The following is a 9,615-nucleotide window of genomic DNA, read 5'->3' on the forward strand; positions in this document are numbered from 1 at the left end:
TTCTATATATTTTTCATCCATATCCATGTTGTCTAATACAATATTTAAGATCGATAATTTGATCCTTGCTCCAATATATAAGTGATAAAATGAAAGAGACATTAGAATAAAATTGACTTTTAGTGAGTCTTTCAAGTGGAATTGCATAAGATGGTATTCACTTCAAAGTTGGGTTTTATTGGTGGCCATAGACCGCCATCATATTTCGACATTTATTAAAACATTATGCTCTAATTGTAATTTTACCTTGATGTATCACATAAATTGATAAAAATATTATTATTTTATATAAAAGGATCAAATTTAAAATTGTTTCACTAATTCTAGAAATCAGCAAAGACTTACAAAAGAGCAAAATTAAATGAGAAAGTATACCCACCATATAACCCTGTCCATGATGATGTCTCCTTCCCCAAATCATTGATTTGATAGAAAATCTTTATAAATAACTATTTGAAAGAGTATGAATGTATTATGTTTTATTTATTATATTAAATCATATACCTAAATTAGATTTAGTGGATACATTGTTAGCTTTTTCTATTTATTGAACTCTTTAGTTCAATTTTCTTTTACTAAGTGGGTTGAACAGTTTTGGTAGACCATTGGATTGTTTGACCTATAATATTGTTCACGGATTTTTCTTTGATTTCAGATGGACTCCTCATAGAGTGCCCCCACACATGCCCCACAACTCATTCCCCACGCATTGGGAACATTAGGAATGACAACGAGGGGGGTGGGGGCGGGGTTGGGTTTTGCATGCCCTATCCCTAACCCCAAACTCAAATGTTTCGCCCCATCCCTGTGCCAAATCCCACCAGAGCTAGAAATCTTAATTCCATCTCCATTCCTATGGAGAACAGGGATTCCCGAATTTTCCTGCCCTGCCCCGGTCATTCTTAGTTGCATACTTGCAAATATGTCTATTTTGAAACCTACATAAAACTGTTTTATATTATGTAATATAATATATACTAACATGATAATACCATGGTCAGGGTGATTTGGGGCCGGGGTCATGGTGGGGTGGACAAATATCAACCCTACCCTGTCCCCGATCCCCAAAATTTTGGGTTTCTCCGACTCCGATCAGTTATCAAAAAACCCACCCCAACCAGGGTGCACCCGATGCACAGGAGGGTTGGGTTTTGTTGCAAGTAAGGTGGCAATTTATGCTTATAACACATCCAAATCCAATTAATTCACATGTTTCACTTTCATGTAGAGAGTTAGAAGTGGAATGAATTAACATTGGATCAATTTAAAAATGGGTAAGATTGATTGGTCTGTATTGGATAAAAGTACTGAGTGGTTCAACCCCCTCTCCCTCCAAATTCGCCCAAATCAAATAATGTATGATGTGGCTAGATATAGCAGACAAAAGGATCTCTAAACTATTCCTTAGTGTTTCAACTATTTGCGTGTTGGGGGCTCCAGCGAGCAGTAGATTGAGAAAACTTAGTCAATGATAAGTGAATAAGATGGGGGTAAGCAGAGTTTTTAAAAGTACAGGTAAGAGAGGTAGAGGGGGAGAGTTAGCAAGTTAGTTTTGGTGAACCATCTTCATGAATTGAAGTGGGGTGTCTTTGTATGGTTTGAGTGTTATTTTGTATAGCAGGTTGAATAGTCGATTTTGGGCTGAGCTTTTGTGGGCTTATTTTCTGACTGGGCCCATTGTGCATCAGAACTCTTTTTTTCTTGGAGGCTAGAGGCCTAAAGCTAATATTCATTCATTGTTTACAGTAGATGCAAAGAAAGAAGGACATGGTAGCCTTACGCTGTTGAATTGAAGTTTGTAGTATCAAGTTGGACTCTCTTCCTTGTTTCTACAAACTTTAATTAACACTAATCCGCCAGATTAAACTTCTCAAACTAACTAGTGGTTTCAGAAGTGAAAGTAAATGAATTCTAAACAAATAACTACTAGTTCAGTGGGCTAGCCCCGACTCTAGCAGTAACGATAGAACAGCTAGATGATTTTAATTAATTCTCAACAGGCTGAACTGAAGGGAAACGGACATGGAGGTATAGAAACTTCGATGATGCCCTCAAGCATCTGTGTAACCTTCTTCATGGTGGGTCTCAGTGATGGCTCCTCCTGAATACACCAAATTGCAACCTTTACTAGCCTCTCTAGCCTAATCATGTCATTCATCGCATCTGTATCGTTCTCCACCAGAGCATCTAACCTCCCATGTTGATAGCAATCATAAGCCCAATCTGTTAGAATTGCTTCCTCTTCAGACCCCATTTCTAGCTCGACGCTCTTCCTGCAACAGATAATCTCCAGTAACATGACTCCATAACTATATACATCAACCTTTACGGTGATTGGCATGCTCCTAAACCATTCAGGTGCGACGTAACCTTTGGTTCCTCTGATGGTTGTACGAGTCCGACTCTGGTTCGTCATCATTAGCTTTGCCAATCCGAAGTCGGAAATCCTAGCCGTGTAATAATCGTCTAGCAGTATGTTTTGAGGCTTTATATCACAGTGGATGATCTGGGTGCTGCATTCCTCATGCAAGTACATGAGCCCTCTTGCAATGCTGAAAGCAATCTGAACTCTCTGGTTCCAATCAGGCTTTGAAATTCCAAAAAGGAAGCTTGCTAGAGTGCCGTTGCTCATGAACTCATACACCAAGAGCCGATGCTGTCCTTCCATACAAAATCCGAGCAATCTGACTAAATTCTTATGATGGGTCCGACCAATAACGCTCACTTCAGTCTTAAATTCTTTCTCGCCATCCTGAAACACTTTGTCTAGCTTCTTCACTGCCACCGGGTTTATAGGATTTGTTCCCAAAACCCCTTTGTAAACAATGCCGAAAGCACCTCTTCCCAACTCTTCCTTGAACCCATCAGTTGCTTCCTGGAGATCCTTATAAGTAAAAGACTGCAGATTTGTTTCCAAGACACTTGTTTCTGATGGAACTTTTCTCTGCTTGTTGCGATTTGTATAGAGAACAGCAAGAATAAGTCCTGCACCCATGAATAGAAAATTGAGAAATACAGACCCACCTAAGAGCATGGATCCAACAAGGATCAACGTCTTATTCACATCTTTCTTCTTTGCTTCTGGAGCTGAAAGACTTGGACCTTGTGGAGGAGGAGGATCACCTACTCTAACTTTGATTAGTGCCTTTCCGTTGTCTGTCTCATTAAACCTTCCGTTGGAGAGTGGTAGCTTCTTCTTCCAACATATTCTATCTGATGATGGCAACCGCACAGTGACAATCATGCAAGCAAGACTCCTTACATTCTTCTTCAGTAAAAGGCTCTAATCTTTCATAGTTACCAAGCGGCCAAGCAACGCCATCCAACACCTCGAACCGAAATTGGTCCTCTGGGTTTCCCGGCCCATCTCTCAGAACACAATCTGGCAGGAAGTTTGGTTGACAATCACTGAAGCTGTTGCTTGAATCTACGAGGGAATACTGAGGTGGGCAATAACAAACAGGTCGGCCTTCGTGTAGTCTGCAGTAACTGTTGTAGCCACAAGGACCACTTCCGAAGTTATTCGGAGCTGCGAGACAAATATTGTTGGGAATTCTCCACAAAGATTGCCAGCTTCCAGTGCCATTCCTCGGGCGATAATATTGCACGAAAACCCCATCGTAATCAAGCGTTGCTCTGTGATAGTTATCAGAGACTGAAGGCACGCTTTCTGGTTTGAGAATCACTGCGTTTCCGTTTCTTTTCAGGATATACATGTATCCAGATTGATTGAACACCAATCGATAACCAGAATCCATTGGATCTCTCCTAAAAGTTCCACTGATATAATAGGCATCATAGGCAGCGGTGGTTGGCAAGCCTATGGTATTAAGCACCAGATTTCCATCTGGGAGCAAACGGAGTTGGAACTTTCCCTTGTTGTAGCTGGTCCCTTGTCGACTGGAAAGCATTCCATTCACTTCCAGCCTCTGTGTTGGCAACAGAGTGTCGCTGGGGTTGTCAAAGCTCTCCCACGCATAGCCAGAATTCCCGCTAGATACGAGAACAAAGTTGCCTGTGTCAAGAATTGCACCATGAGCGATTCCAGCAGAATTTGATGGAAGAGATGCCTTCTATATCTGTTGGCCTTTAGGATCAGTTAAAACAAGACCTGGTGGATCGGTCTTACTAATGTTAAGTACGGAGCTAATATGATTTTGTTTGGAATTAGTTTTGCATGTTAATTTTTCTTGCAGTTCAAGACTGGTAAACAAATCAACTACTGGTTACCTGTAGTATACAGTTCAAGACTTGAGTATACAAATCAACTAAATGTTAATTTTCCTGCTTTTCACATAAGAACTCAATTGCCCGGGTCAGCGGGTTACTGATCAAATCAACGGGTTTTAATCAAAAAGTGGTTTTAGGGTGCAACGGAACCAATTACCTGACCAATTCTCGGGTTTTTCAGTCCGATCATCCAGTCCTATTCGGTTTTAGAAACGATGAATTATACGATTAAAATCAGTATTCAGTATTCATTCACCACAAAAATTTAAGAAATCAAAACATAGTTAGTGCTGAAAATTCATTAAACCTCCGGCAAAAAGCTTTGTCAAGGGTAATTTGGCAATACCCATGCATCTACAACTCTAAATTGTGTAAACGAGTTTTGATTAAATGATTAGAAGAAAATAGTAACAGTTAGTGCTTAGATTCAAACCCTTTTGGTGTTTGGAGCTTTTTTTCTGCCATATAAGTATACATGATTATAAATTGTAAAGCCTGGAGGAAGACATTGGGGGGAACACAGTTTGTAGTGCCCCTAGAAAACTAGTATACTTAGGGATGAAAATTTTTTCCATCCCTGATGGGGACCCAACTTCCCTGATTCGATGGTGTCGAGGATGGGGATGGGGATTGAGGTTCTCGCGCTTCCCTAACTCTGATATAACTCAACTTTCTCGGTTTTATAGGGTTTGAAATGGGAATAGAGATTGACGTTTCTACCTTAATCTTAATTATATATATATCAAAACATATTTAAAACATTATTTATAATTTAAAATTTTTATTTATTTTAAATAAATTTATTTTTCATAAAATATTATTATTTAAAAAAATTTCAAGAATTCGAATCTCACGAAAAACCCATCCCATCAGAGATGATTAATTTGAGAATCGGCATTGAAGACGAGAAATATGTTACTCACCCTGTTGTCGTTCCTAAGTATAAATAGGAAACAACCGGTGCGCGGTGCTAAAGTCGTCGGGCAGGGGCTAGCTGGCCTCTAGCCCTCAACTACTGAATGATATCTGTCCACCCTAAAAATTGGTCGTCACTAAATTAATGACAAGTGTTTGCATGGATCTTCTGACCATCTGAATTCTAGAAGCAAGATTGCTTTTCCTACCTACCAAATAAATGTATGATTGGAAATTGCAAGGATGTAGTCAAAATTCAAACGGGATTTTCATCTAAGATATGTGATGAAACTCGTTAAATTGTTCATTATTAATTGAGATTCTGTGCTAAACCTTAAAAGCAAATCCGTCTTTAATCAGCTCCATTTTCAAATCAACAGGATGTGTACACAAATTCAATATTTCCAATAGTTGGGTATAAAAAAATTCCAACTCAATAGCAAAATTTTGAATTTTGTTTCCTTGTGGCAATCGGATAGAGTCCTGCAATAGCCAGAACTCCATAAAGTCACTACACATGCAATTGACCACTCAATTGTTTATCTCACAAGGGTCCAAAGAAGATTTATTTGTTTACATTTCTTCAACAACCTGACAAACAATCATAAATTTATAGCTCAAATTATAAATTATCAGCTTTCTCTTTCATTGTTAATAGATTTCTACTTTCCATATTGACTATGGATGCAACTTGATCAACCCAACCAGAAATTTTCCAATAACAAATAAAAATTTGATCCAACCACCCATGTGGAGTTTCTCCTTTCATATTTTCAACCTAAAACCAGAATAAGAAAGAAAAAAAAAATATAGAATTTACACTTATGTAAAACAGAAGGAAACTAGAATTTTCAATAAATTCGTTTAGAATACTTTTCAGCTTTTAATAGACACAATTAAAGGAAAGAAATAACTGAGAATATAGGAAACATTGACAGTGGTGAAATTGTTTTTGTATACAACTTTTTAAATGAAAACAAAGGTAGCATTGTTCTAATTTTGTTTCTAGTAATAGAAACACTATTTTGAGAGTAAGTATTTGCCGCTGTCAGCCTTTAGAGTTGACTTAGTAAACAAATGCATGTTTTCAAACTTTTGGCTCAGTTTCGAAGGAGTACTACAGATACAAATATATAAAGTGCAAAACATTTTGTATAATTTTGTATGTATTTGCACTGTAATATTTGTATTTGTAGTACTCCTTCCAGCCTTTGTGACAAAAAGAGGCCTAAATATATATAGCTCTCATCACAATAACATAAAATGGAGCAATAGATAGAAAAAAAAAAATTGTATGAAGCGAGGCCTGATATCAAATTATCCATGTTTGTGGATTAATTAGGCACTCACCACTCTGATCCCTCCATTATTTGCAAGTGCTTTCATGTTATTACTTGAAAAGCGGACAGTGATATGTTTGGGTTTCTATTGAGCTGGTCTTGGGTGTTACATGTTAACTCTGGGGTCATCTTATCTTTTTTGGCCACGTTGGCACACATGTAAGATGGATAAGTGCGACCTAGAGAGGAGAGCCCTGTATGGATTAGGAGAACAGTTCCTCTGGAGATTAAGACTTATCCCGTAGACTTCAGCGGACAATCTCATCCCGACAATCCTGAAAGTCTCATCCGAATAGTACATGAATCCTCAATTATAAATAGGTAACTGCTGTTCAAGTTAAGGGATTATAGACTCTTCAATCTCCATACTATTATTTTGCCGCTGCTCGGACCAGTACGTTTCTCTCAACTGCTCGGCCCGACCACCCATCTTCCATTACTGATTTGAGCGTCGGAGTGCCTACTTGGGAAACAACTCCTCGGGCCTCTGATCACTTTCTTCTTTCAGATCTTGTTGCATGGACGTCCTTCACCTCAACTTCGCCAGTTAGTAGGATTATTTGATTGAGATCTTGGTTTGAGGCACCTCGGATTGGACAACATCAGATTGGCGGCGTTTGTGGGAAATGTACGAAAAGTCATTCTCAAAACTCTCTCTGTGCAATCAAGAATCATGCCAAGAAACGCATCCGATCGCTCCGAAGCCTGATCCCCATCTCGGGGATCTCGTTTTTACCATAGCTCTCCACCTCAAGAGCCTCAGCAATAGGGCACGGTCAACCTTGCCCAGTTCTAGGCAATGCAGCAGAAGGTCGATCAAATTCACACAGTAATGCAGATGCTGGGGCATGTGGAGCAAGCCCCTCATGCCGTCCGCCTCCTATCCAAGCGCTTAACATGGCCAATCATTGCCCTGATGACCCCAAAAATTGTCACTTAAACAGATATAGGGCTCGGTTTGACCAAGAAAAGTACCAGTTGTCAAAAAGATCGGACTCCTCAATCCGATCTTGTGCACGCGATAACCTCAGTAAGACACACCATTCTGCCTGGGTTTTGGAGAGAGAAAGGCTTAGCCATTGTCCACAACAACAGCCAATCTCCATTGCCGATTCAATCTTGGTTAGAGAATGCCCCATGATGCCCAAAGGAGAAAGGTCCACACATGCAGCCCCAAACAATAGTGATGCGGAGATCAAGGAGCTCAGACAACGACTGACCGAATTGGAATGCAACCAAGCTGATAGAAGCATGACTCTTCCTACGGTCTAGCCCATAGAACCTCTCAACCAGCTTGCCAAGGAGTCGGTTTTCGTCCAAGAAATTGTGGACGAACTCCCTTCAGTTGGCTAACAACCTCCACAGTTCGAGAAGTACAACGAAGCTATAGACCCCAACGACCACGTAGAAGGTTTCAAAGTCCTTATGATGTTGCATGGCTTGTACGAGGGTTTAATGTGCAAAGCCTTTATTGCCACCCTCAAAGGAGTTGCCTTGATGTGGTATGCTTCCCTTCCCCCACACTCCATTTCCTCGTGGGAACAACTGGAGAGCCAATTCCTGGTGCAATTCACAGCCAGCCAAAGACATTGGAAGATATCGACCAACTTAATGCAAGTGCGGAAGAGTAGGAAGAGACCCTCAAAGAGTACGTGGTGAGGTTTAATGCCGAGGCCTTGCAAGTCCGTACCCTGAACCAGTCTGTAGTGGTCATAGCCATCACAAACGGTTTGCGTTCCTCTGCTTTCACCTTCTTGCTGTTAAAGAACCCTCCTCCAAACCTTGCCTCATAGATGAAGCATGCCGATCAATATATGAATGCCTAAAAAGCATAGGTGCAACAAAAGAATGGGGAAGAGTAGCATGACCGAAGAGAAAAGATCATGACGAGTGCAGGCCAGAACGGGAAAGCAAGTGGCAAGACCGAAGACCGAGGACACCGCTACCAACGTATAGGAATTTCACACCCCTAAACACACCATGGTCCGAGATACTGATATAGATCTGCGGCCGAAGCTTCTCCACATGGCCCGAGAAGATGAAGTCCAAGAACAACAAGAGAAGCCGAGACACTATGACTTCCACCGTGACCACGACCATGAGACGAACAGTTGTCGAGGTCTGTGCCACTAGATACAAGTAGACCTGTTCATGGGCCGGATGGCCCGATGGGCCGACCCGGCCCCCGGACGGGCTTGGACATGGTTATAGGGCCGCGGGCTTAAACTCGGGCCAAAAAGCCCGGCTCGCAATAAGTTCGAGCCGGGCTCGGGTTTTGTCAAAATAGCCCGACCCGAGCCTGGCCCGACCTAAACCTAGACCTAAAAAACCCTAATCGAATAGCCCCATCTTTTTATTATCTCTTTGCCTCTTCCCCTCTTCTTTTTCCAGCCGAACCCTTCTTCTCCATCCTCCACATCCTCCACACTTCACAGTGAGGCGGTGAACGTTCATCGGCGCAATAACTCCGGCAACGATAGTGAGTGTTCTCTCTCTCTGATGCGAAGTTGCGAACTGATGAGGGATCTATGTCAAGAGAAGGATCATATATTTAAAAAAATTGCGCACCCATCATCCAAGTTTCCTTCATTAATGAGATCGCGTTACCCATATAATTGATGTTGGATTTCTGGTTATCCAGAACCTAAACTATTTAATTGGTTTAATTTATGCAACGAAAATATAAAAGGAAAAGAAACTCATTAGGAAGAGAATTGGGAAGAAACATTTGAGTAGATAGGATTTTCGAGTGGAGAAAGTTAAAAAAAAATTGAAAATTTAAGGAAATCAGATTTCTAATCACTGAAGAAGAAATAACTAAAAAATCCCGCTTGATCTAACAAGGAATGAAGAGAGAATAATTAAAGTTCTATTTGGCCCTTGTTATTAATTCTTTCGAGACCCTAAGAGAGATATGAATTGTATTTGCTCTATTATCTTTTTATTTGTCCCATAGTTATCTAGTGCATGCCCTTTCCATCTTGTTTTGTTATTTTTCCATTATCAATATATTGTAGAGCCGACTAATAGAGCTACTTCCTAAAGAATAAGTCAAAATAACAGACTCTCTATGACTAAAAAATTGTAGATCAATAATTAATTAACGATTCTTTTTGTTAATTTTTTGTTA

The 9,615-nt window shown here is 40.3% G+C and overlaps 1 pseudogene; it reads right to left on the reverse strand.

The window, feature by feature from the left end:
- Positions 1-1,781: 1,781 nt before the first annotated feature.
- LOC104603602 (G-type lectin S-receptor-like serine/threonine-protein kinase LECRK3) lies at positions 1,782-7,591 on the reverse strand (annotated as a pseudogene).
- Between the last annotated feature and the right edge of the window lie 2,024 nt (positions 7,592-9,615).

This window comes from Nelumbo nucifera, chromosome 2, assembly GCF_055504915.1.
Source record: "Nelumbo nucifera cultivar China Antique chromosome 2, China Antique-T2T, whole genome shotgun sequence".
Taxonomy (NCBI): Eukaryota; Viridiplantae; Streptophyta; class Magnoliopsida; order Proteales; family Nelumbonaceae; genus Nelumbo; species Nelumbo nucifera.